This window comes from Pipistrellus hanaki (genome assembly GCF_964339955.1).
Source record: "Pipistrellus hanaki genome assembly, chromosome: 14".
NCBI lineage: Eukaryota > Metazoa > Chordata > Mammalia > Chiroptera > Vespertilionidae > Pipistrellus > Pipistrellus hanaki.
In genome coordinates, this window is record NC_140516.1 from 29,783,646 (window position 1) to 29,810,650 (window position 27,005).

The window sequence follows — 27,005 nt, forward strand, 5'->3', positions numbered from 1 at the left end:
TGGGCTGCTGGTGGATTCGCACAGTCCAAGGCTGGTCCTTAATCTTAGAGATTCATAAATATGACGATCAGGAGAGGGTTCATACTAACCACGTTCATGGTGCTAGGAAATTAAAAAAGTTGAGTTAGTATCTTGTGAGAAAAATAAACCATCATGTAGACTGGATGCTGGTACCTGCTGATCATGTGTCTCCCAAAGCATAATTACGCAAGGAGCCCAGATCACAATCAGAAGGATGCATAGTGGGCATGGCACAGAGATAACTTCTGTGGATTCCTTGTGGCTTCACACTGCATTGTGAGGTTAAGGCAGGCTCAGCGGTATGCAGTGACTAGAGTAAAGCCATACTCTGACTGAGGTTTGGAACCTAACAGTTGGATTTCAAAGCCACAGACAGCCCCACCGCAGGGCTAAGATCCACACAGTGGCCTGTTCATGCTATGCTGGGGGCAGGGTGCCCTCTCCTGTAGACAGGACAGACTGACCTCTCAAGCTTGGTCTCCCACTCCAGCCTCCAAGTTCCACTTTCTATATTCTTCAAACAAATTCCCTTTGCAACAAACATGTTAGTACCTTTAACCAAGTTATAATTCTACCCTAGAAACTCTTTAATCTTTACTTATTTTGTCTATCTATGCTGTGATCCATTCATCACACACATTTTATAGTTTCTTTTGGAGTCTGATATTTTTTTCCAACTCAGAAAGGGAAAGATCTCCCTGTTGGCACACACATACCGCACTTATGGTAGGAGCTAATAATTTCATAGGGATGTGAAGGCTTTAGGAATTTCAGGGAAGGTGGGGGGAGGGGAGGAAACCTCTTAAAAAAACAAAACACTACACCCACAACCTATATTGAAAGAAGTATATTAAAGAATTCATTAACTACTAAGCATATACTCTTTTAAGACTACAAGCTAGCAGCCCTGGCCAGTGTGCTCAGTTCGTTGGGTGTCATCCCATGCATTAAGAGGTTGCCAATTTGATTCCCGGTCCAGGACACATGCCTGGGGTTGTGGGCTCCATGCCCGGTAGGGGGCGTACAGGAGGCAGCCCATCTACATTGTGTTCTCACATCAATGTTTCTCTGTCTTCCTCTCTTTCTAAAACAACCAATAAACTATTTTTAAGATAATAGACTTATAACATAAGTAATCAGATATATATATATATATCTTTCTTATATATATACATATATATATCTTTCACATATATATATATATATATATATATATATATATATATATATATATATATGTTTCACTCTACCTTGACGTTTTGTTTGTTTTGTTTTTTGTTAACCCTCACCCAAGGATATTTTTCCATTGATTTTTTTTTTTTTTTTTAACAGAGAGTGGAAGAGAGAGGGAAAGACAGAGAGAAACATAGTTGTGAGAAAAACACATCAATTGGTTGCCTCCTGCACAAGCCCTGGATCAGGGAGAAGCCTGCAACCGAGATGTGTGCCCTTGACCAGCATTGAACCCGGGACCCTTTGGTCCACAGGCTGATGCTCTATCCACTGAGCCAAACAGCTAGGGCCTTGACATTTAAAATTTTTTTTTTCTTCTATGTCTAAAATGTGTGTGGGCCTTTTGGTGAGACTCCATTTTCAAAAGGCAAAGAAATCTATCCTTAAATTTGTTGATCCCGCACAAATCTAGAACTTGTGATTTTGGTACACAATACTACAGAATTTCACCAAGCTGATGCTGAGGAGACTAGCAAATATATAATGAGCCTTCAAATATTTTCATCATTACTTTCAGAAGCTCATGGAATTGTCTGGTCCCACCCACACCTGAGAAATCAGTGATGGGTTACACCTACAGTGAAGAATCATCCATCAGGCCTAGAGAATAGTGGTCACCAGCACCATCTAAAATCGTCTTCTGTCTGTTATCTCTTGGTTTCTTGTTAAACTGACTTTGGCTTGGCTTAAATATAAAACTCTTGCCTTCTGATCCTACAGAGGTATTCAATTTTGTGTATCCAGTTCAAGATTCCCTTTAGAATCACTGAATTTTTTTTTTCAATATTGTTTACGCTGCAACTCAGGGGCAGCTTAGGACCACAAGTGTCTGGAACATAAGCTTCTATTCTCGGCACCATTAGGAGAGTTAAGTAAACTTGAAGGTTACGCTAATGAAGGTCTCCAAGCATTAACAAACTTAGTCTGTGTTATACTAGTAAATTCCTCAGAAGTACGTTCTGATCCCCAAAATTGTTTCCACTCCACGTGCCACTTAGGCTATGACTGCTGAACTTCACCTTGGGCTGCCACCGCCCTGGTGGGGTGACACAGCCAAGAGCTCTCCCCGCTGCTCCAGGAGGGAAGACCTCCAGGTGCCACAGACAGGCAAGATGCTGGGAGGAAGGGGCAGTAACACCTGCTCCATTTGAGGGCTTAAGCCACATGTTTATGTGCGACTAATTCAATCCAGTTCAAATGCACTAGGGACCTTGAGAAGGAAAATCCAGAGTAACCTCCCTTTAAAAAATCACTAACTTCAATTCTCCAACCTGGATAATAGTCTCTTCCTAATAATCCGGGGAACTTGGCATTGCTGGGTCTCTTACTGCTGCTACCTCCTTGGAAGACGATCAGAGCTGCAAACATCTCCACCTTTACCAAGTAGACAGTGGTGGGTGTGCACTCTCAGCGATCTTCCTACCCAAGCCCTATCATTAAAAAAAAAAATCCCACTCTTGAGTTAATTTCCACCTGACCTGATGGATATGCCACATACGGCCACCGGTCACCACTGTGGCGACAAAACAGTGGGACTCCTGGCTGGTCTCCAGACTCCCAGTGCCACAGTGACAGGAGAGGAGGTGATGGCAAAGTGCTCACATGGGAGTTTGGCTCTATCTTTAGGAAATCACGAAAAATGCAGAGCTGACACATCCGCACAGACACGGGCTCGGGTTCCTGACTTAAGCTCACCGCTGAACTTTGCACGTTTTTATCCTGGAGCAATTCACAAACATAGGTTATATTCTAGGCCAGTTCCAGACCAGTATGAAGTAGGTTGTGGTTCTTCCCTATAAGCCAAAGTAATACTTTCCTCTCCTAAATTCTGAAGAGAAGCCTTTTTGTTTACTTTTAGCTGCTAAAATCTAATTTCTTTACTCACCCTCTTTCCAAATCTCATATTTTGATAAGTACCACTCAATCCCATTAGCAAAATAAAATAAAAAAGTTAATTTAAAAAACAATTGCTTATGATAATGCCTAAAGGCAGCTATGAGATTTACATTTATATCTTGTTTATCACCCCCAAACTCTATGAAACAGGGATTGGGTTTTCATCGATAGAATCTTGCCCCAAATCACACCACAGGTTAAATCAATAGGGCTGAGATTCAATCACAGGGTTATCTGACTCAAACCACTGTGATATATTTCTACAGGGAATGGAGTAAATGATATTTACTGTGCTGCTGCTAATAAAACGTATATGCTGTATACAGCTGCAGACCTAAGAATACATTAACTCTCCAAGGCCCTTTCATAAATATATCCTGGAAGCTACTTTGTGATATTGCCAAAGCAAAGATTAGTATTCAAATTTCACAAAAAGAAGCACAGATACTGAAGAGGTAAGCCAGGGGCTGGACCTCAGCACTACAGACATTCGTACAGGACAATTCTTCTTGTGGGGGCTGTCCCATGCACTGCAGATGTTGGCATCCCTGGCCTCTCCCATGAAATGTTAATAGCACACCTTCCTACCCCAATTGTGCAATCAAAGATGTGTGTGGACATTGCCTAATATCCCCTGAGGGGTAAATTCACATCCTGTGAAACACTGAGCTAAACTAATTGCCTAAGGTCACATAACTGCTTAAAGAATGTACTGGAACCAGGAAAGAGCTCTTCTAAATCCTAGCTCAGTGGAGATGTTCATTGGACCAAGCTATGGCTCTTTAAGAGAAAGCACTGTGAGTTCTGCCTCTCTCGGCTTTTACACTGAGTATACATCCGTAGTGTCTTTAACCACTGTTCAGTTTCTAGACCCTCTCCAAGGCCTGATGACCTCGGCTGGACACACTTTTAAACATAAACCCAGAACTGTGCACCACACTGCCTCCAGTTGTAAAAGCAGGAGCAACAACCAAAGACTAACATCCCACACACACAATGTACCACCGGCTGTTTGTGAGCACTTCACATGAGTTACCTAACTTAATCCTTCAACATTTTTAACAGCCTACGGCATAGGTGTTGTTATCTGCATTTGATGAATGAAGAGGCTGAGGCACAGAGAACAGACCGCGTGCCCAAGGTCAGGCGCCAAAGCCCCTGCTCTCAGCGCCTCAGAGAACGGTGAGATTGTCAGCAATTGGTTCTGAAGAGTCCATCTCTACCAACGTGTGAGTTTTTCCCCTGCTGTACCAAGGGCCCTTCTCGAGGCACCTTGGTCAAGTCTGACATCACTCTACTGATCACCCCTGTTGGGTATGACAAGATGCAAGCCCACTTATCTATCTACTAGAGGCCCGATGCACGAAATTCATGCGAGAGTAGGCCTTCCTTCCCCGGCTTCCCTCTGGCACCCGGGACTCAGGCTTCCCTCGCAGCCCGGCTTCATTGGGAAGGACGTCTGGTCTAATTAGTATTTTTTTCATTATAAATATTGCTATTCAACCCACATGTGTCCATCTTGAGTTAAGAACACAAAGCACTCCATCAAATGTTTTGAAGCAGGCATGTCAGATCTACAGCAATGTTGCTATACTTGTCCAGTAATGCTCAAAAAAAGAAATGAGGTCAACTGGAGATGAGTGATGCTAAATACTGATCATCACCACCTTTTCTAGGTGATCCCTACTCATCCTTTTAAAAATATGACTTATAACTCTGCTAGACACCAACACAAGCTCTGAAGCCAAAGGGTGGAATTTACCATCTCCCCTAGTTTTGAAAACCAAGTTGTCTGGCACAGTTCCTCCTCTCCGTGATTTTCACAAGATTAACCCCAAGTGTTTTTATCATCACACTGGCATGTTCTTTCAACATCCTCAAGAACTCGAGGCACTTCGAGCAGCTAGATTTAGAGAGGTTTGAGGAGGAGCCCGGGACATCCTTGCTGTGCTTGGGAAGGGTGGGTGTTCCTGTCCAATAGATGGCGAGGCTAAGGAGGTGGGGCTGTGAGCAATCTCGGGTCCTGGCATAGGTGCTGTATGTAGTCCATGGTGGCATTGGGAAGGTGGCATTGTCTATGATGACGTCCCAACAGATGACCCAGCAGACGATCTCAGAACTGGCTGCCCGTGGTGAGACACATGGAGACTTCCCACTTCCGTTTATCGAGAAAAGCTTCATAACCTCACCATTCTAAACAAGCAGGTTCAACACGAACCGGCGTGCTAACAGAAATTGTGAAACATCGCACACAGCGTATAATAGACTGCGGGTGAGCATCCACACAGATAAATCCCCTCCTGGAAGCCACGGGCCCGGCTGCTGGGTTTACAAGCAGAGAACACCTGAGTTGCACTTTGCGAGGAGCAGGACGAACAGGCACGTCCAGAACGAAAAGAGCTGCAGGGCCAAAGGAGAAAGTCGCTCGGAATCAGCAGCCATGAGGCGGCCAGGTGTATTAACAGGTTCACCAAGAATAGGACTTGCTTAGTTAATATTTGAAAACCACAGGCTTCCAGAGCAAATGCATGATTCCCTGAACTTTGACATTTTGGCACGAGGGTAATGAGGAGCTTTTAAAAATAACTTCAAAATCTGCTCTGAACTTAGAACCTCCCCTGGATTATTTCACACAGAAAGATTAACAACACTATTTTGTTAGGAGCAAGGGGAGCCACCTGAGGAAAATTACAACCTTAAATGCTAACTTCGAGCATAAATGAAATTAACTGGCTGTGAGATTTGGCGAGGATTATGTAACCTTGCCCAGGCTGTTTCTTGAACTATAAAACAGAGATAATAATACCTCTATACCTTCCAGCGTTATTATGAAAATTAAATGAGGCAGAGGGTACAAAGCATCTGCATCTGATAAAAGCGGGCTCTTTACATGTCTGGTTCTATTACACCCATTGGGATGAGTCAAAATCCAAATTTAATTCTCTCTTTAGATTTGAGACATCTCCCAGATTTAATAAAATAGATTCCCATTCTTACCACCTGAGGGGGCTTTCCAACTACCCTAGTGCAATTAGGGCCATTTCTCTCAACCTCACGGGCTGTTCTCAAAAGAAAGGGGATCCCGAGTTGATACCTCTCACTCAGAGCCACTTAATTCGTTAAACTCAAAGCAACTGAACTTCCAAATTAGCATATAAGCTGGGAAACAGTATTAGTATTTGTTCAATGTATAAATAATTTAAAATTCTACAAATTATTTTAATGATCCTATTTAGAAGTGACTAATGTCTGGAGAAGCTTCCTTCATAGACCTGATAAAGTCAGTTGCAAAGAACTTAGCTCTTTCTTTCTGTTACTGAGCCCGTCTACTGAGCCAGTTTACATCTTCATAAAGTTATGAAGGACATAAGGACTTAAGGACAGCATCATAAATTCTGTCATCCTTTATGCCACCGGACGCCTTCCGCCTGCCTCTTCAGCAGTCAATGTTTCTGATGGCGATGTGTCTGCTGCACTGTGTGTGTCTTTAGCAAAACTACAATAATCACAGATTCTGCTTCTCTGCTGCCCTCCTCCCCATCTTCTTGCAAGAAAACAATTTACTTGCAACATACACATCTCTATGCACTGCTCACTAATTTCTTACATAAAAAGCAGATTTTTAAAAAGAAGTTCACCGACTTTATTTCTACAGCAATTTAAAAGTGATAATCAGCTCAACAGGCTAAGAGTGGACTGGGAATATACCACCTTGGAGGGTTCCCATTGGGGTACAACGTAGATAACAACTCCAGATGGCAAACACAAATCGGGGGAAATAAAAATAAGTGCTGTGCACTCTTCTCAGTGTTTTTCTCTCCAAAAATTCCACAGCACAATGATCTGGCCACAATAAATAGAAAGCATAGCTGTGGAGTAAACACGCTCCCTCCACAACGCGGGAGCACGTGCTGCTTCTGGCACCGAGCAGAGATCTCCCTCACCGGCTAAGCACCCAGCCAGCCAAGGGAGTTGGTCGACAGACCTTTAATTTTATTTAGTACAGGGCCCGGAGTTTGAGAAAGTGATATTTCCCCCAAACTTAGTAATTAACTGTAAATACAATCCCATCCCCTCCAAAACAAAAACAAACAAACAAAAAAAACCCACTCCATTAGGAGAGCTCGATCACCCCTAACCTGAACCACCGCCTGACCCTCCGCTCTCAGAAGCACCCACAGGGCTGGAGCAGGATGCAGCCTGCCTATGTGCTGGCAAGTTTCCCCAGCTTCCCCGTGAGCGGTCCCAGGTGTCAGCAGCTCCTGCCCATTTACCATCAGAGCGAGGTCCGGCACCAGCCAGCATTCCCTCTCCTTCGCCAGAGGCAGGGAAAGGCAAAGATCGCGTTAGGGGGTTCTGCAAGGCCAGGCTGTCCCCCGCTCTGAGCCAGCTCCCAGGGGCTGCCAGCGCTTCGCCCGCCCCACAGCACGTTAATGACGCGGCATCCCAGACGAAGCAGCACTTACGTCTCTCCGGGCTGGAGGCAAAGTCTCCTGCAAAGTTCCCGGGCACTAAGTTTCTGGCCGCTCGCTCCTGCGGGCGGAGAGGCGTGGCCCCGCTCCGACCCCGGCCCCGCTCCTGGGCGCGCCCGCCCGCGCCTCCGCGGCCGCGGGGCCGCCCTCTCCGGGCCGGCCGCTGGCAGCCCCGCGGGCTGAGCCCTGGTCCGCGGGCGGGTCCTCCCCGCGGAACAGCTGGACGCAGGCACCCGGCGCAACCCCAGGCTCCACGGGGAGGCCGCGGCTCAGCCGAGCCGAGCAGGACCGCAGAGGTTTTGGAATGCAGGGTGCGGCCCTCTAACACAGCAAAAAAGAAATGAGTCAGTCCTGCGATTCTAGCCAATAAGCGTGGTTCAGTCGGTGAAGGCGGAACTTTCCATTCTTGATTGGGCTTACTAGCCTTCTGCAGCCTTAAAAAAAAAAAAAAAAAAAAACAACACCCAAACTTCAAGGCAAACTTTGGCAACTTCAAGACAATGTAGATGGCCTTTTTAAATAAGGAGTAATCTTATGATAGACATCTGAACAATGGATGTGCATTAATTTCTATTGCTTAATAAAAGTTCTTGAGTTAGGCAGCGATCCAGGGTGTAATGAGGCGGTGGCATCAGGAGTCCCAGCAGATTTGGATCTGATGCCTGACACTGTCTGACCCAGAGCAGGATAATTATCTGCAATGAGGGGGTAAGATGCTCACCTAACAGAGTTTGAGGGGCAGATGATATGTTCTAATACGTGCAAAGAATTTGGCACAGCACTTGACATAGAGTAGGCACTTAAACAATGCTATCTGTCCCTATGAGTTCTGTATCAGAACCTCCAAAATTGTGGAACACTAGCTCACAGTTTTTCTATTCCTTTCAATGTTAAAATATCCCAAAAATTTTACAGCTGAAATCGTTCTTTAGTATTGCACGGTCTCAGTCCCATATTTAAGTGGTGAAAAAACTGTAGAAGATTTTGGTTTAGGATTCTTGGATTTGGTGTTATTACACAATAAAAAATTAATTAGCAAAACAAAAGGGTTAAAATTGGAATCATTTCATTTATGCCACAATTAAACCAACTTTTTAAAAAGTAAGTGATTTTGGAAATACTTTCCTTCTGGGTCATTGTGCCTAAACATTATTTTGGAATAAAAATATTTAAAAGAAGCTTTAAGTAGTTGGGAATTGGCATATTACAGGAAATGATAGAACTGGTAGGTCCTGATTACCATTTCAAAAGTCAGTTGATTACTAGTAAGGGAGCAGAGTTTTTACAGAGGAAATCTTTTTTTTTTTTTTTTTTAAGTTACAAATTAAACCTACTTGGCTTTGGAGAAGACTTCTTGAGTTTAATTTTCTCACATTTGTTTAGAAACAGTCATTCTATTAGCCAAGATTTCTTCAAAATATTCAACAGCCAAACATAAGATCTCAAGTGTGGTCAAGGGATCTAAAAAGCTAGATTTTTCTCCCAACCAGCATGGAAGACTGATAACTACACCAGGAGTCAAGAGCTCCTGCCCTAACCCCAGCTCTGCCCGTTCGTGGCCCAGTGAGTGGCCCTTGGTAAACTGCTTCATCTGCCTCTGAAGGCCTCTAAGAGTTCTCCTTGGGAGACCAAGTTATGGTCAAAAAGGATAGGTGTTAAAGTACAGCGCAGGGAATGCAGGGATAGGCAAAAGCAGGTTTACAGTTGTATGTGAAACAATTTATTCTTGTATTATTATTATTTATTAATTATTGCATTTGTATTTCAACTGTATAGTCAATACCATCGTAATGACTGTGTATGGTGCCCGATGGGTAATGGATTCAGAAGAGTGATCACTTTGTTGGGTATATAAATGTCTAATCACTATTTTGTTGACCTGAAACTAATATGACATTGTATGTCAACTATAACTAAAAAATAAATTTAAAAAATCTAAAAGTTACTTTAAAAATAAATTTTAAAAAGGACAGGCGCAAGATAAGCCTATAACTTAGCATTTATCCTTAGCAACAGGTATATTTGGTCCTATATCTTATAAGATACAAAATTGGTAAATCTCCCTCAACTCTCATATTCCTCACAAAGATAATCTTATTGTCTTGGACACTTTAAGTTAAATTCTGAAAATAACCGCTCCCTCCCTTTTTCTTGATGAGTCACTGTTAATAGGTAAGAATACAGCTTATCTTTCACTTCTGTACCATTTTTCCATTCCTGGTTCAGGCATTCATCCCCTCATGCCAGGGTCACCTGTTGTTCCAGCTGCCAGGTCCCTCCCACTGCTTCCAACACATCTCTACCATCACCTGGCAAATGTCAAAGTCCGGTGTGCCATCATGTCATGAACCTTTCCTCTATCACCTGAACAACAGTAAAGATCCAAAGGAAACCATTTGCTTTATAGACAACTTTCTTCAAATATTCATATAAATATGTATTTTCAGGCACATCATTTTTCTGCTTACAAAACTATTATAATCAATTATACTAGCCAAACTAATGATATGTTGGCTGTTACACCAAAAATAGAAGCTCTTTTATATGAGAAGAATATATAACACCTAGGAGTATATGAGCATCAATAAATTCATAACATTATAATCTGAGATACACAATTATATGTGGACATAGGTCCCCAGAGATACGTAAAAGTGAAAGGGAAAGCTAGCACATCCAGGAAATAGATAGTCTACTTTGTTTCTATTGTCCAGGATCCAGTCATGTTTAAAATTCACAGCGTGGGTGCTCCATTCAGGAAGAAGGAGAACTTTGTAAATATGTTCACCTGCAATCATAGCTCAAAGCACTTAAAAGATGTTTACAATAATCCTTATGCTTTGGAGTAAGGATGCGATTATCAACATTTTTAGAACATCCTCCTGATAGAAAAAGGATAACTGTTCCTAGGATGCCTTTGTTGCCTAACTAAATTCAAAGCACAAAGTCTGTCTTTCCAGCTTAAAAAAGTAACACGATGCTTAGTTATTCAAAAGCTAGTCTCTACCCCACCTTCCACTTAAAAAAAAAAAAAAAAAAAAAAAAAAAAAAAAAAAAGGAAGAAAGAAAAAAGAAAGAAAGAAAGAAAAAAAAAAACACAAAAAATTCTGCCAAGTAACTGGCCTGGGCCACTTGTTTTTTCCCTAAGGCGGCGGGCACATTACCACCTCCACACCTGGGCCCACACCTAGCCCTTGTCTGATGCCCTCTCTTACTCTTCTTCCTAGTTATCACCTTCCAGACCCAGTCAAACCCTCACTTTTCCTGAAACGCTCCTTCCTGGCTCAAGCCCTGGGGAACTCTCCCCTCCTCTAAATACCTACAGACCTGCTCCTTATACCTGCCTCTCAAAACTGACTGCAGAACCTTAGCGTCTTCCTTCTTTTTGAGATTCCTAACTTTTCTTTCTCACCAGATGATAGAAGTCCATCTGAGGCAGAGATCGTGTTTCCAAGGCCTTGTATCCCCACAGGACCTGGAAGATTCTACATAAATAGCCACCGGAGATATGATAATGTTTAAGTTATATAATCACAAAAGAGAAAGGAAAACTTCCTTTTGGCTGCTGACACATCAAGAATAAACAAATACTATAGCTGTTTAAAGCAGTTGGCAAGCAGAACTCAAATGGCAGATGCTTTTCTTTGCTCTTTACAACATATTCAAACAATACAAAATGCTACTACTGAGAAGGCAAAGCTGATACTTCCTGAAGGGAAGTGAAGTTTACCAGTGTTGTCACATAAAATCTCAGTTCCCCAAACACTAACCTACTGAAGAGAAGAGAAATGTTAAGTCATTCTATCTTTCCTTTCCAGTAAGGAACACAGATGTACTTATTTGATAATCTTGCCAAAGTACCAATTCCTCCTTAAATAGAAACATCTCTCTCAACTGATATATATATCTCTGAACATCTACCTGATTACCTACAAGTGCTCCTGCCATAAATGGTAGCAAAGGGCAGATAACTACTAGAAGCATCTTAAGTATATGTTTGTTTACATAATGTAAAATAAAAAATTATATGACATTTGCATTAGAGAAACCTCTGTCAAAAGAGTCATATTATATATATGTGTACACACACACACACACACACACACAGTTACTAGTATCTTTTGATTAGTGCTAATAAATTTATGCTTTTATGAGGAATTAAATGCTACCACTGTTCTCAAAAGCTATGTCGTAAACTAGCTGTCCCACTATACAATTATATTTATTATTAGAGGCTTAGAGCACGGATTCTGCATCATTGGGGTCTCTTGGCGTGGCCTGCAGGGATTGGGCCAAAACCAGCAGTCCAACACTGCCTGTGGCTCCTGCCTGCCACTCCTGCTCATCCTGGCCCCGCTGCACCTGCCATGGCCGCTGCCACAGCCACTGCTCAGTAGGCTCGCTGCAGCTCTGCTGCCGTGGCCAGCCATGAGCCCTGCATCTGGTGCCCGTTGGTCAGCTTGGCAACACTCCCACTGCGGCAGTGCACTGACCACCAGGGGGCAGCTCCTGCATTGAGCGTCTTCCCCCTGGTGGTCAGTACTTATCACAGCAACCAGTCGACCAGTCATCCGGTTGTTCAGTAGTTCAGTCCTCGGTCGCTTGGACTTTTATATATAAATAATTGCCCATGACAGAGACACTGGCTTCTTAGACATTCCAAGTATAAACAACCAAATGAATTAGTCTGTATTCTTTAACTTGCAGGTGAACAGAAACAGCACTTAGAGCAGCTCAGATAAAATCAGGTTGTAATGCACTGACTCTACATAACCCAGCAGCAGGAAGGCCACAGCTGGGCTCCAGGATCAGCTCAAAATGAACTCCACCAGGACAAGATAGTGTCTTCGCTTCTATAGTTTGGCTTCGTTCTCCCTTCCTGAGCTCTGCCTTCTTCCACTTAATTCCCTGCTCTACCACAAAGATGGTCCATTCCACTGCTGTAGTTTTTAAAATCCCAACAATAAATCACACTCGTCAGCTTGGGGCCATGCACCCACTCCGGTGGCCCCGGTCCCTTGTTTGGCCAGTCTACACTAGAACTATAACTAGAACTAACCAGTTGGATTGTCAGGAGTAGCACTAATTGCTCCAAAAGGTGAGTTTACTTCCCAGAAGTAGGAAGGAGGGCTCATTTGTCTGCCCCCCAAATACCACCACTTATCAAGAACGTCCATTTCTGTGTCTATTGTGAAACTTTATCTAATAGGCAGTCCTTAATCTGGTAATATGTTACATTCTAGAAGTTTACTTTCAAAGTCTTAATTAAGTTAATGATCTCTTATGTGGCACTTGAAATGCATTTCTTAAGAGACAAAATGTAGAGACTGGCTTCACTGGCATATTAAAATCATAACTGAAGTATAATGTTAATAATGTTCCTAACAATATACTCAAACCCCAGTCATAACACTGTTCCTATGGGAAAGTGTATCTGAAATTCCACTTAGAATAAGACAAAGATGCTCAATGTAACCCATTTACTGAGTACCTAGTAATGCCAGTGGCTAGCTTTGTACGTACATTACACTTAATCCGTACACAACAAGAAGGTGGATGTTAAAAACTGCACCAAAACCAGAAGGAAACTGGGAGTCAAGAAGGTTTTTATGCCCAAAGTGAACTGTCAGAATAAATCAAAGCCAGATTCAAAACCATGTATGTTTGACCCCAAGGCCGGGACTGCTGTACCTGATAGTCACAGCAGCCAGACAGACGTGGGTTTACCCTGGAGGAGACTGAGAGCTAATGTTTCAGGCTCTGTAACTATCTGGATTTTTGTGTAGAGAAGGGACTACTGGGCAGTCAGAGCCAACAGCCAGACATTAACTTTCTGTCTGAGAAAGCACGTCTTCCTGAGAAGGCACGTCTCTGGCAGAACAAAGTAAAACATTTCTCTGAGTAAGCCTTCAAGTAAACTGATGCTTCTTGTACTTACGTGAAGAGCATCTGAAAACCAAGGGTCTGTAAACATTATCTTCATAAAAAGTTCATTCTGCCTTGTTGAAAAAAAGAGGGTGTTGCCCTCACTGGTTTGGCTCAGTGGATAGAGTGTCAGCCTGTGGACTGAAAGGTCTTGGGTTCGATTATGGACAGGGGCACATGCGCGGGTTGCGGCCTCCATCCCCAGAGGGAGGCATGCAGGAGGCAGCCAATCAATGATTATCTCTCATCATTGATGTTCCTATCTCTCTCTCTCCCTTTCCCTTCTTCCCTAAAATTAATAAAAATATATTTAAAAAAATAAAAAGCGAAAAGAAAAAAGAGAGTGCTATCTATTGAAGCACTTGTCTAAGGTGTTTAAAAGAAAATTAAAAATGCAAAAATAACTGACTAAATGTGATTCAGTTCTGCCAATATAAATGCAATTAATGCATTTAACCTCATTAACTGTTTTACACTTAGAAAACTTTTTGGTTATGCAGTATTTAATACATGCAGGAGAATATATTAGCACGTTTGTTGGGGGAAATAACATTAAAATTGATCATTATAAACCTGCTACCCAACCTAAAGGGCAGACCATCACCGCTGAGCCATGCAGCTCCCTCAGTGCTTCTGTCTGTCTGACTTAGGCCGACAACAATTTCTTTCTGAACGTCTTTGGTTCAAGATGGGACTTTATGGGACTTGAATAATAAATTAACACTGTGCCTTTTGAAATCAAAGTGGAGAAGTGGTCAGAAGTAACAAGACAGAAAACAGCTGATTCATAATCATGAAACAAAGGAACAGCTCTGTATATGGTCTTAACCCAGAAACTGCTAGTCAGAGAGACCTGTTGGATCTTTTGGTTTCACTCAAGGCCCAAAGCCAGAACGAGTCACTGGGAATACAAAACTAAGTTAGATCTCCTTAACATCTGCCAGATTTCTAGACACGTGACCTTGCATATGACTGGTGAACTCCAAATTATTCCAAATTGCGGTAAGGTATGACTAAGCCCAGACAAACTGGTTTTCCCATGCAGAACGTTAAACATGACAGACACAATAAAAATCAAATAAGAAGGAAAAGAAAGGAGCACTCTAATAATGAACTCCACTTCATATCATGGAAAAAAGAAACAATGACTTGAGGAGGGAAATAAAATAAAACAGTCAATAGTTTACTAAGAGCTTAATTTATTGTAATAGTGTGTTAACCAATTTATATTATGGGGGAAATTTTAAAGTATGTCACCTGTGAGGTTGAAGAGTTTACAATATATGCCAAAAGAAAGGACATACACATTTTACTATGAATTGTTTCACTAAAAATACAAATGGAGAATAAAAAAGTCGAGCATGTGTTACAAATTAAATGTATAACAAATATATGCAAAAAAGGAAAGGGAAAGGGAAGCTTAACTAAAGGGAAGGAATGACACAAAGATCCTGCACGATGATTGTGTAAGCGCACCACTATTCATAAACAAAGATGTACATCATAGAGAAAAGTTGAAAACAACTACAATGTCCACTAATAAGGAACTAGTTAAATACGTTATAAACCACCTATGTATGGAATGCTATCTCACAATAACAAAAATGATGTAGATGGATATTTGTTGATGTAGCACGGTCTTGGTATATTGTCAACCAAATCAGCTTTCAAAACAATGTAACAATCCATTTTAGGGAGAAAAATCATGTGTAGCTAATCTAGGCATAGAGAGAACATGGCAGAACACACACACATACAAAAACAATATTAAGAATGGTTTCTCGCAGAAACTGGTTTGGCTCAGTGGATAGATCATCGGCCTGCGAACTGAAAGGTCCCAGGTTCAATTCCGGTCAAGGGCATGTACCTGGGTTGCCAGCACATTCCCAGTAGGGGGTGTGCAGGAGGCAGCTGGTCGATGTTTCTCTCTCATCAATGTTTCTAGCTTTCTATCACTCTCCCTTCCTCTCTATAAAAAGTCAATAAAATATATATATATATAAAAAAAGAATGGTTTCTCTGGGTAATGATAATTTTGATGAGTTTTCTACTCTTAATAATTTTCACATTTTTAAAGTTCTTTCCAATTAGCAATGTTAATTTTCAAAAGGCATTTTAATTAAAAGGCATTAATCATTAAATACCCAATTCAAATGTCCTCAGCTCCTGAAACCCTCCGGATCTAGCCCACTCTTCTGTCTGCTTCTGGAGTATTTAATACAGGGTGGTGTCAAAGCAGGTTTATAATTGTTCATATGAAAAATAATACAATAATTGATACATAATTGTATAAGAATATAATTCAGATACAACTGTAAAATTACTTTTGTCCCACCTTGTCTATGTCTTAGATCATCAACCATACTTGTTTGAAATTATAACTTTCTATGTTCAGGCTTGATTATCAACTCCCAAAATGGAGTAAACCTGTCTTATTTATACTGGAATTCACCCTCACAACCAAGATTCCCAAAATCCAGCACACTACTATGTTGATTTAAACCTAATGCTAGACTGTAACATTTACATATCTGAAGACTACTTTCCTAGCAGCTCTCTAACCAAAAATTCATCTATGCTGGGCGTGTTCAGAAATAGCATCAGGTTCATTCTGGGAAGAGAAATTATAAATCAGAATATTTCTCTGTTAATTATTACCTCCATGTTTACTTTCCAAGTTACCAAAGATACCCTCATTCAACTCAATTAAGACAGAGGTCAGTATTTCCCAACCCAGAGGCAAGTCTCTCAGATTTCTATTCACGAGTTTCTGCTTGAAATGAACAAGAATTACTTTTGCAATAATCCAAGTCCATCCCCAACTCAGTAGGAACCATAAATACCTATTGAGTTAGGGAGAAATAAGGAAAATAAATGTTTTAAGATTACATAAGGGAATTGAAATATCCTAGGCATTTTTGAAAGGTTCAATAAAAAAAGTGTTTTTGAAAACTAGGTGGGTGAGATTTAAAATAAAAACAACCACCACAATCTTTGCTGTTACTTAGCAATTTCAGGCTTCAATTGTTCCCTTCTAAAGGGCAAGTCAGAAAACCGAAGAAACTGCTTCTAAAAGAAACACTGAGAGACCTGGTCCAGTTTCCTTTCTTCCCTCCATGTTATTCCCTAGCATTTTAATCAAGCCCCTGGGAACTTTAAACTGCCAGATTCAGTTTTGTTTCTCTCTCTCCCTCTCAGAAGACAATTTGCTTTCACTAAAACTTAATTTCTGAATCAAAAAGCAAAGCCTCACGTTAGTGGTTAGTCAGGAGGAACCCCAGCTTCCAGGTCCTGTTGTTTCACTAAAGCAGGAAATGGAGATGCCACAGAGCCCAGGGAAGGGAGACGAGGACGTTATCCTCAAACACTGCTGCTCGACAGCCATGAGGGGAGGGATACCAGGGCCCTGTTACAAACTGAGAACTCCAGTCAACTCTTAAGAAAAGTGGCTTAAATTTTGAATTGGCCTCAGCATTTATCTTCAATTCTAGAAGCTCTGTGAGCATGGACAACCTGAGTTGACAAGCAAGGATTCAAAACCAAACCTTGCTTTTATCAGCCCAACCAAAGTCATACCCTCCAGGGCTGAGACAATCATTGAAAACTGGTTCAGCGGGAGCCAGCTCATACCAGCCCACCAGAGTCAACTGTCATTTTCTCCGGATTTGGGGCAAGCCAGTTGTTAGACATAGCCATCATTAAAAGTCAAATGATATAAACATACAATTGAAATAAACTATAGCAAAACAAATATAATACTCAAAACTCGCCACTTCCTATTTCCTATCACCTTTGCTCTTGATGTTATTTGAAAGTATTCAATCTGGCTGGTAGATAGCTATGTAACAATGTGCTTCTGCACATCACTTCCTGCCTCTGCTTGTGGTGATTTGTGTTGAAATCAGCCATGATGGGAATATTTACACCACAGAAATCAGCAAACATCACACTCCCCTCCTCCCTTCTTCCAGCCAGCTGGGCCTTAACCCACCACTGCTTGATAGCAGTTAAAGAAGTTGAGCTGGTTAATCTTCTGAGTCAAAATAAAGGCTTATAAACTGTAAGTCACGATACAAATATAATCCTGTGGCTCTATGATGTACCAGTTATGACACAGAGTACTAGCTACACAGTCTTTCATCTGTGTATTGACTCATATCAAATCTAATACACAACGAGTCAACCAAGTTTCAGAGACTGGGTAACTACGAAAAAAGCAAGAGCAAGAGTCAGGACTATGAATGTCTAACTCAAAAATGTATTATCTTTCCACTAGGCGACCATGTATTAACATTATCATAATCATAATGAAACCAAAATCAACCACATAAAACTGCCTGGTAGTTAGCAAACATTAATAGCTTCTAATGTGTAAAAATCGCATACACAAAGAAGAATATAGGGAAGGTATAGACAAAGAGCACAGTCTTATTCATATTCAATGTTTATTCATATCTACCTCCAGAATGTAATCACAAATTAGAGGTAAGAAATGGGGCCCACAGAACCAACAGGACCAAGATTATGTGTATTTGAGAGGTATACTACCAAAAGGATTCCTCTTTTAAATACTTATGCTCTACCCACCAAACTGATGTACCCAACAACTTAAAGTGACACATTCTACCAGGAAAGAATCATTTCTCAAATGCTAACATAACTTTTTGAAGTACTTTTGCTTTTTTACTTTTAAATATTTTCTCCTTCAGACTTTGAAGTTATTTGATTGTGCTATTCTTTTACCAGGGATTCTTATAGAAAATTCACTTGATAGTCAAAAGAATTCTGAAAGGCTAATAAAACTTTACTTACTGATTATTTAAAAAAAAATTCTTGTCATCTTGGCTTCCTATGAGTTACCGGCTTCTCCCATTGTTCCAGTACATTTCCATCACCTGTCACAAGGAGAAAGAATCTGATTAGTCATAAGTCTCATAGACCATTTCTTGGTGTCTATGTTAGTTTCCTTTCTTTATACCAAAAACCTGTTTGTCTCTTCCTTGCTTTTCTAAGTCAGAAAGAAAGATCTCCCCAGGAGAAAAAAGATGTAAAGAGCAGTATTTCTACTGTTGGGGTTTGGAATGGAGAACCCTAAAATACCCTCTCTTAAGTTTTTGGGAAGAGATTCTTAGTCTGTTTCCTGGGAGGGGGCAGTATTAAAGGAACGCACTTTTTGTCCTTCCTCCCCAATTCCTTCCTTCCTCCTTCTCAAAAGTGAGTGACTAATTTGCCTGAGAGGACTAGGAAAATAACTGACTTAGTAGTTGGCTACTGCACTCAGCTGGGCAGCAAGGGCCACTGGGAACCAGCTCCCCTCCACACGGTAAGCAGGACAGGGGCTGCCTGCTCCCTAGAGGGCCAACAGCTCTCTCTGTCCCAGCTGATGATGGGTCAGGGTTGCTGGGTCCAATGCATGTGTTAGCGAGGAACTTCTGTGTTATCTAATTCTGCCTTATCGGTAATTACATTACTATCTGTGTTGATTCCCATTTGAATCCTTGCTCTGTTTCTTGAATTGTTTAAAACTTAAAGAATAAGAAAGGTGAATAATTAGGTAACCCAAACCACCAAAGGACAATGCACAGGTAAAACCGTGGTTTAAAGCCCCACCACTAAGTAGTCTTGGGAAAATAATTTCATCTTTTCCCAGCCTCAATTTCTTCATTTCTGAAAAAGGATCAAATGCCCCCTACAATGCTGTGTGGATGAATGATCTAATCTGCCAAAGTCAAGCATGCTTTGATCCAACAAGTACATTATCCCAGCACCAGGAACACCCAATGCCCAATGATCAGACTTGCTACTTTGTCCGTATATCCAACTCTAGCACTGGATATTTATAATTCATAAAATAAAGGAATATGCCCAGCAAAATCCCTTCCATTTTCCAAGAGAAAATCATTCAGAATATTTTACTTTTTTGAATTTCATAACATTATAGGGTCTACAACCTAGGGATAGAACTGCTGTTGTCTTCCCCTTCACCGAAGAGAAAAAAAAAAAAGGAGAACACTCAAATCCTACCAAGCAGGATGTAACTATCACTCATTTTATATGAAGAACATTTGGCTCCAAGTAGACAACACATAAAATAAAAGCCTAACCACCTTCCCTCGCCTGAAGCCCCAGTGCTAAGTCCTTCAGAAAGATTAACAATAATTGTAAAATGGCTCCATAAACTGATGTTCCCTGAGAGACAGTGTCGCTTCAGTTATTTATAGAAGAGACAGAACCTCAAGTTATCCAAACCATTAGGGTGTGTGTGTGTCTGTGCGTGTGACAAAAAGAAGGCAGAGATTGAAGCCACCTAAATCCAGAGTGCCCTAGTAACAAAGAAAGAACTTGCCAACATCAATAAAAACAGCAGGGAAGGGCTGACAAGTCAAAGGCTCGTAAGATTACACCCAGCACTGAAAGGAACATGCTCATGACGAGCTGTAGCTTTGGATGCCTGGTCACTTGGCATGGACGTCTTTTAAATGATGAGAAATGCAAAAGGCTCTGTTATAGGTTTAAAATAAATAGGCTTGAATTCCACCTCTGCTATTTAACTGCAGTGTGGTCTTTGCCATGCAATTTAATCCTTCTAATCTTCAATTTCCAAATCTGTAAAACAAGGACAATAATATATACCTTGGAGAGTAGTTATTTAGATTAGAGATGATGCATTACAGAATATGTTCCCCAAACGTAATTGCAATTATTTTTTACTAGTCTAAATATGATAGTCTATAAAATTCATGGTAACCATTGCAATTATGGTATTCAGTCCATTAAATTCAGACTCTGTCCCTAAGTGACCATTTTGGAGAGAGGTTCAAACCATACTTTTAATAATAATATAGAACTTTTCTATGTTGTTCTGAAGTGTTAAATAAAAATCCCCATCTTAGTTGTTAGTCTTCACTAATGTGGAAACAGCTCTAGCTATGCATATGTTAGCATTCTTCACACAAGTACTGAGTGTTTTTTATTATAAATTCCTGAAAGAACAAATCATTTCCATCAGGGCTAATTCTTCTGATGTCCCCCGTAATGCCAGGAACTCAGCAGGCATCTGTGGGGGATGAAAGCCGCACTGAGAATGGCAGGCCCCTATGGCCCAGGTTAGCTCCACAGGCAAGTCTTGGCAACAGTATGATCTGTCAGCTATGTTTTTGTGTGTTTTTTTAAAAAGACACAGGCAAGGCAATACCAACATTTAAACAGAACTTTCTATCTATTGATAAAAAGAAGTTCATTTTGAAAATGATGCCACACTATTCTAATAAAAAAAAAAGTATTATTTTTATTGAAAAAAGAAAATAAAGTGTTCCTTGACTCTTTCCAAGTCATCCTCTTGAGGACTCACTCCAATGATGCTGATGCTCAGAGTACATTGAGTTCTCTTCTTGTCTCTTCAAAACCAGAGTACAGGTATTGCCCACAAGAAAAGCAGACCCGTTACAGACTAGTCACTCCTGAATTCTAAACAAAACCACTTTATTTTCTACTATACTGTGTGGATGAAAGTAGACAATATTTTAATAGGTTCAAGGAATCAAGTTCTTCCTCAAAGATGGTAATTTCCCACCACAATGGGTATTCAAAAACAAAAATTACAAAGTGTCTTCAACACCAGACTTGAATGAACCATTTGGCAGAAGTCCTAGGGGTAGGGAAGAGGTTATAAGGTGGTTGAGATGATGTTCATTTCTTTAAAATGCAATGCAATGGCAGTTTCAACAGAATGTAAGCAATTAACTTAGCTGACGCATTTAAAGGGAATGATCTGAATGTACAAGTCCTGGGTGGGCTTCATATACAATGTTGAGATCCACAACAGTCACACAGAAACCTGGCTAAAAATAATACACTCCTTTTTGGATGTATGGTCGATCTCTCCTCTTGGGCGAGGCCAAGCCTGTTCCCCAAGGTGGAAGGAGTGGGCATCAAAAGCGAAAGCATTTCAGAGCGAAGAGGCTGGGGGATGGCATTTGCATTAGGGCTGCAGAAGTGGATGGAAGCTCCTGCACCCACATGATTGCTTTGGATTTCAGGCTCCGGTCTCCAGAGGAGTTAGCTCACTAAGCATGTTAAGGCTGCCACTCCAGAAGGCAGTGCCCTGTGGGCATGAAGAGCATGTGTTCTGCAATCACACGGACTGCATTCCTCAGTCTGCCCCGAACACCTAGAGCATGTTGTTTAATTTCTCTAAGCCTCAGTTTCTTCATCTTCACAATGGCAGTCATAGTAGTACTACAACTTACTATTGATATACGGGTTAAAAGACATAAAGCCTGCAAACAATTTAAGATGGCTCATGGCAAATGGTAAGTGCTTATTAAACATTGTTGATACGGCAAGAAGCATACTATCCTCATTCTTAGCAGGCAAAGAAAGTATCAGGTGATGATGATGTCAATCAAAGAAGAGCCAGCCTCCTAAACTCAAATATGTTCCTGCCCACTCCACCAGGAGACCAGAAATGGCTTGAGGTAGTTGTATTTAGCAATAAAGCACAAATTACTCCTATAACTGCACACACATCTTGGGTGAGAGTTGCACCAGCTGGTTGGCCAGTGGAAAAATTTAAAAAAAATGCAAATATCAGCCATATAGACACAAAATGAATTCTCTTGCCCGAGATTCCTCAGATAATAAAGCGCACAGCTGAGATTCACATCAGGCGGTGTGGCTTCAGTCCTTGCTCTCAATCACTGAACAGTGTCTCCTCCCCAAAGAGAAAGAGCATAAGCCACATTAGGACTTAGAAACACCTGCTAGGGGAGTTGTCACAGATTCAAAATACCAGCTGTCAGGGGAGGGCCTGGTAGCAAGAGAGTTGTCATCAAGGCAGAGTTTCTTGTATCTTTTTCTTGCATTTCTACAGCCAAAAAGAAAAGTCACCCAGGGCTGTGAATTCTCCGAAGGTCAGAAGGAGGGAAGAAGACAAGAAGGGATAGAAAATGTGCTCCTGGTTAAGTAGGAGAATGCACAGAGAGGATAGGAAAGGGGAAGAGGAGCCATATTCCTGCCAGCCTCAGATGTGGCTGGCTCTCTCTAGAATGGCCCTCAGGAGCCCTGCCTCTCATGATATATCCCCTTGAGTGGAGGTGGGGCCTGTGATTTGTTCTGGCCAGTGGAATAAGGTAAAAATGATGGAATCCATGTGGTTATATCACAGACTATTGTAATGTCGTGCTGCTGCAAGATCCCATCCCTTGCTGACTCTGAAGAAGCCAGGGGCCACGAGGGGAGCTGCCTAGAGTGAGAGCCACGTGAGGGCAGCCTCCAGCTGACAGTTAACAAGTAACTGAGGCCTCAGCCCAGAGCCCACAAGAAGCTGACAACCATCAGATGAGCTTAGAAGCAAATCCTTTCCCAATCGAGCCTCAGATAAGACCGAAGCCTGATGGACATCTGACTGCAGCTTCTAAAGCACCTTCTAAGCCACGGCCAGCTCCTGGGCCACAGGGACTGGGAGGCAGCCTGCGCGCTGAGGAAGCTGGGAGCTTGTAGTCTGCTGCTCTGCAGATGACTAACAGATGACTAACACCGAAGGGAAGTGAGGAGGAGTCCCCGACGCGACCACACGTCCTTCCGGGAGAGGAGGGGAAGGGAGAGGAAGGCTCAAAGGCCAGGCCTGGGAGAGTGATCCAGGAACAAAAATGTCTCCATTTTCTAGACTTATCATTTCATCTTTCCTTTCCTCTCAAAAAATGCAGTGCTTCTGGTTTTAAAACTACATTTAAAAGGGCTCTCATTCAGTAATATTGATTTTGTGCTCTATTTTAAAGCAGATAATTTAAGCATGAAGGCTTTCTTATTCAAGTTGTATTAGTAAGAATCGTTTCTTTAGTGTTACCTGAGCAAAAACTTCAAACTAAAAACAAAAGACATGTATTCCCCAATAAATTTAAAAGCAAAACTGGCTTTGTCACAAATCCACGTCAGTGAAGGAAGTCGGTCACCTGGCACCAGCAGATTCACAGAAAAGACAAATGACAGATACGTGGCATTTGCATGCTGTGGCCCTTTCAACAATCCTGACGTGGGTAAGGCAGCTGCAGTGTTCGCCCCGTTTTCAGAAAAATCACCTGCAGGCCAGAGAAGGACAGTGACATATCTAAGCTGGCTTTTCTAAGCGGCAGGCCTGGGCTTCAAACCTGGTTCTTCTAGTGGAGTCAAAGCCAGTGCTTTTTCCCCTTTAGGCCACTGCGTAGTGAGAAGTAATGGGAAAACCCTCTGAGGATGAGCAAGAGGAGAAGTGCTGAGAACAAAGACCGGCAGTGATAAATGAGGTGTATGCCTTGAGAGGCGTCAGCCCCACTGATTTACCAGCACAGCCTGGGGCAACTGGTGAAAAGGAAAGAAGACAGAAAAATCAGACAACAGAGATGACACACAGCACACTGGGTGTGGAAAATATGAGAAGAAACACCAATCAAAACAGAGAAATTATGGGAGGCATTTGGTTATGGATTTTGCCTAAACTAGTGGTTAGCAGACATTTTCTGTAAAGGAACAAAGAGCATTTTAGGCTTTGCAGGGCATATTGTATCTTTTGTAACTACTCAACTGTCATTATCGTGCAAAAGCAGCCCCAGGTATTATGTAAATAAATGCATGTGATGGTGGGCCAATAAAGCTGTATTTTATAAAAATAGGTCTGAGCCGGATTTGGCCTTCCAGCTGTAGTTTGCTAATCCCTGGCCTAGATAGTGGCCTGGTCTCCACGGGAAACCTGTGAGATTCTACAGGAGCAAAGAGAAAGATGCTACAGCCCACCATAAAAATTCGGGGATAACATGACCAGTTAGCAGGCAGCACGCACCCGGGGGTGCCATACCCATAAACACCTAGTCCGCACAGCCTTTTGACTAAGACACTGAAGTGATGCATTTATTCAATTTTAGTTTATTCAAAAGTTATTAACATTCAAAGAAACACCATGTCGATTATGATTCACAGAACTGGTAAGCCCAGTCGTATCACATATCTTACATGGAAGACAATGGGAAAAAGCACCCCAATGTTCCAAAAGTAACTGCAAAGGAAAATTGTCATAAACCGCGGCAATTGAATGAGTGCTGGCTTCCACGTCTGACAATTCCTCCCCCCAACTTTTTCTGTCTAATTTTCCTACCTAAAATCCCACTCCTCGTGTAGGTGTCAATTTAAACATCTTTTTCTCCAAGAAATTTTCCTCAAACATCCCAGATGTTTGACATCAAGACACCTGCCATACTCTTGCATGACATGAACTTCTTCATTACTCTCAGGATACCTATAATTCCTCCCTAGCTCCACGACTGCTTCCTGGCTAGACTAGTATAAATTTTGGAATGCTGCCTTGCTCAACGCCAAGTCCAAGGAGAGCGAAGAGAGTTTGATTAAACAGAAGGCTTTGGTGTTTCAAATGACACTCTGAGCTGAGAGACTAAACACATAGCTGATTAGCAAAGCATGGTTTTTCAGAGCAACTTGGGGCTTTTCCAACCTGTCTCATGTATGACGTGATGAAGATCATGTGCAGGTGCCTGTAAGCAATCTGCCCCTACATTCAAACAGAGTCAGAGCACACCACCCATTCCCACGTCTGTTAACATAGAAGCTACAGAGAAGTTTCTCTTTTTAATTGAGAAGTTTCTCTCAGTTAAACAAAGCAAATGTTTAATGATAAAATTTAATGATAAAATTTTCATTATCCTCGCCCTGGCATATTCAAAGATATTTAGCTGGATAGATTTAAAACAAGTATCTGCACTATTTCCTTTTGTTTATACATGCAACAAACGTAAAAGCACAACAAACACTCACACACTTATAGAATTGCTTGAACAAAATGGGGAAAAATCATATTATAAAATACATATAGTATGATCATTTTTATAAACTAAAACAAAAAAGAATAACTAAAAGAATATATGCCTCACAAAGAATATATGTACCTCTTTGAGGGACTTGGGGTTCATTGGATTTTCTTCCTTGTCTTTGATAGTATATTCTTCTTTTCATACAATGACCACATATTTTTGTCAAGACTTTTTTAAAAAATTTATTTCAAACAAAAATCTCTTGCTGATTAGGCAATACTTCAAAGCTGTTTAAAAGAAACATTATAGACAGGGAAAATGTGGAACAGGGCAATGCTGTTATTATTTAACATAATCTGCTGACAGAGTAAAAAAAAAATGTTTCTGACCTCCTTAAATGTTCACCTATTCCTACCAATGTCATAATGATGGTACACTTTACCAAGGTGAGAATCCGCAGACAAAAGCAAAACAGTACCAATGCTGAGGGTGTTAATTTCAGTTTCTAACGACATTTTTACTTACCTGGAACATGATATATTTTAAGTTGGCCTAATTTCTCCCCGGTCTTAGACTATGAGAACTGCACTAACTTATCTAGCTAACTTTAGATACCAAAATGCAGGAGGGGCAGATAATAAACATCAAAAGTGAGATCTCCTCTCTGAAAGGTTATTTAAATGGGTAGAAATTGTCAGCGAGGCATTAGGAATGTTGAAGTGGTTCTTTGAAATTTATTTCCAGTGTTTACACTGGCAGTTTTAAATAAATATACTAAGTATGTTAAACTTCAATTCATGTGATTATTGAACATGAGCCTGTGCCTAAATTAGAGAGATTACCAATTTTCCTATCTTAGAGTATTCCTTAATAACTTATATTTCTTTTCACAAATACTCAATATTGGCTTGTGTTTAAATAATGCTTGATTGGTCAGTAATAATAGTTTCATCCACTATACATGACTTGAAGATATTTTTAAACTACAAATAAAAATAAGATAAGAGATTGTATTTGCCCGGCCAGTATGGCTCAGTGGTTGAGCACCAACCTATAAACCAGGAAGTCACGGTTCAATTTCCAGCCAGGGCACATGCCTAGGTTGTGGGCTCAATCCCCAGGGTGGGGCTTGCAGGAAGCAGCTTATCTATAATTCTCATCATTGATGTTTCTTTCTCTCTATCCCTCTCCCCTCCTCTCTCTCTAAAAATAAAAAAATCAATAAAAACATTTTTAAAAAGAGAGAGGTTGTCTTCATGATGACAGAGTTGCCCTCCATGCAATAACAATTGAAACTGTGAACAAATAGAAAAATTAACTTGGAAGCACTAGAAAACAACCAAAAGCAGGCAGAAAGTAGATGATCCACAGCCCTTAAAAGAAGGGAACCACAGAAGATGATAATTTACATTAATGCAGCTTATCTATTGGCACAACCAAGTCTGTGCCAAGGCAGATGGAATTTAAGCAGCAAGCTACAGTCTTATTGGCCAGAAAAGGGTTCTGCCACGGTAGCAGCAAAATAAGGCAGAAAATCCCCTAAATGAGGAAATGATAGAGGGTGAATTCCCAAATTTGCAAATAAATTCTACACTTGTTGGCTACACTCAGAACTATAAAGACCCAAGGATGTGTGTGTGGGCGGGAGGGCAGCACAGGA

At 41.2% G+C, this 27,005-nt stretch overlaps 1 protein-coding gene across 8 annotated transcripts in view; it reads right to left on the reverse strand.

Annotated features, from left to right (window-relative positions):
• SGMS1 (sphingomyelin synthase 1) overlaps nt 1-27,005 on the reverse strand; it is a 217,930-nt gene that overhangs the window by 65,479 nt on the left and 125,446 nt on the right. For 6 of the 8 annotated variants that reach the window (XM_084903456.1, XM_084903458.1, XM_084903460.1 and 3 more), the window contains one exon: nt 18,360-18,442. The exons of 1 other annotated variant lie outside the window; for it this stretch is intronic. The gene's annotated coding sequence lies outside the window, so the exon portion shown is untranslated. Of the gene's footprint in view, nt 1-7,616; nt 7,942-18,359; nt 18,443-27,005 lie in introns of those variants that run through there. One more of the 8 variants, XM_084903455.1, reaches the window with a different exon arrangement.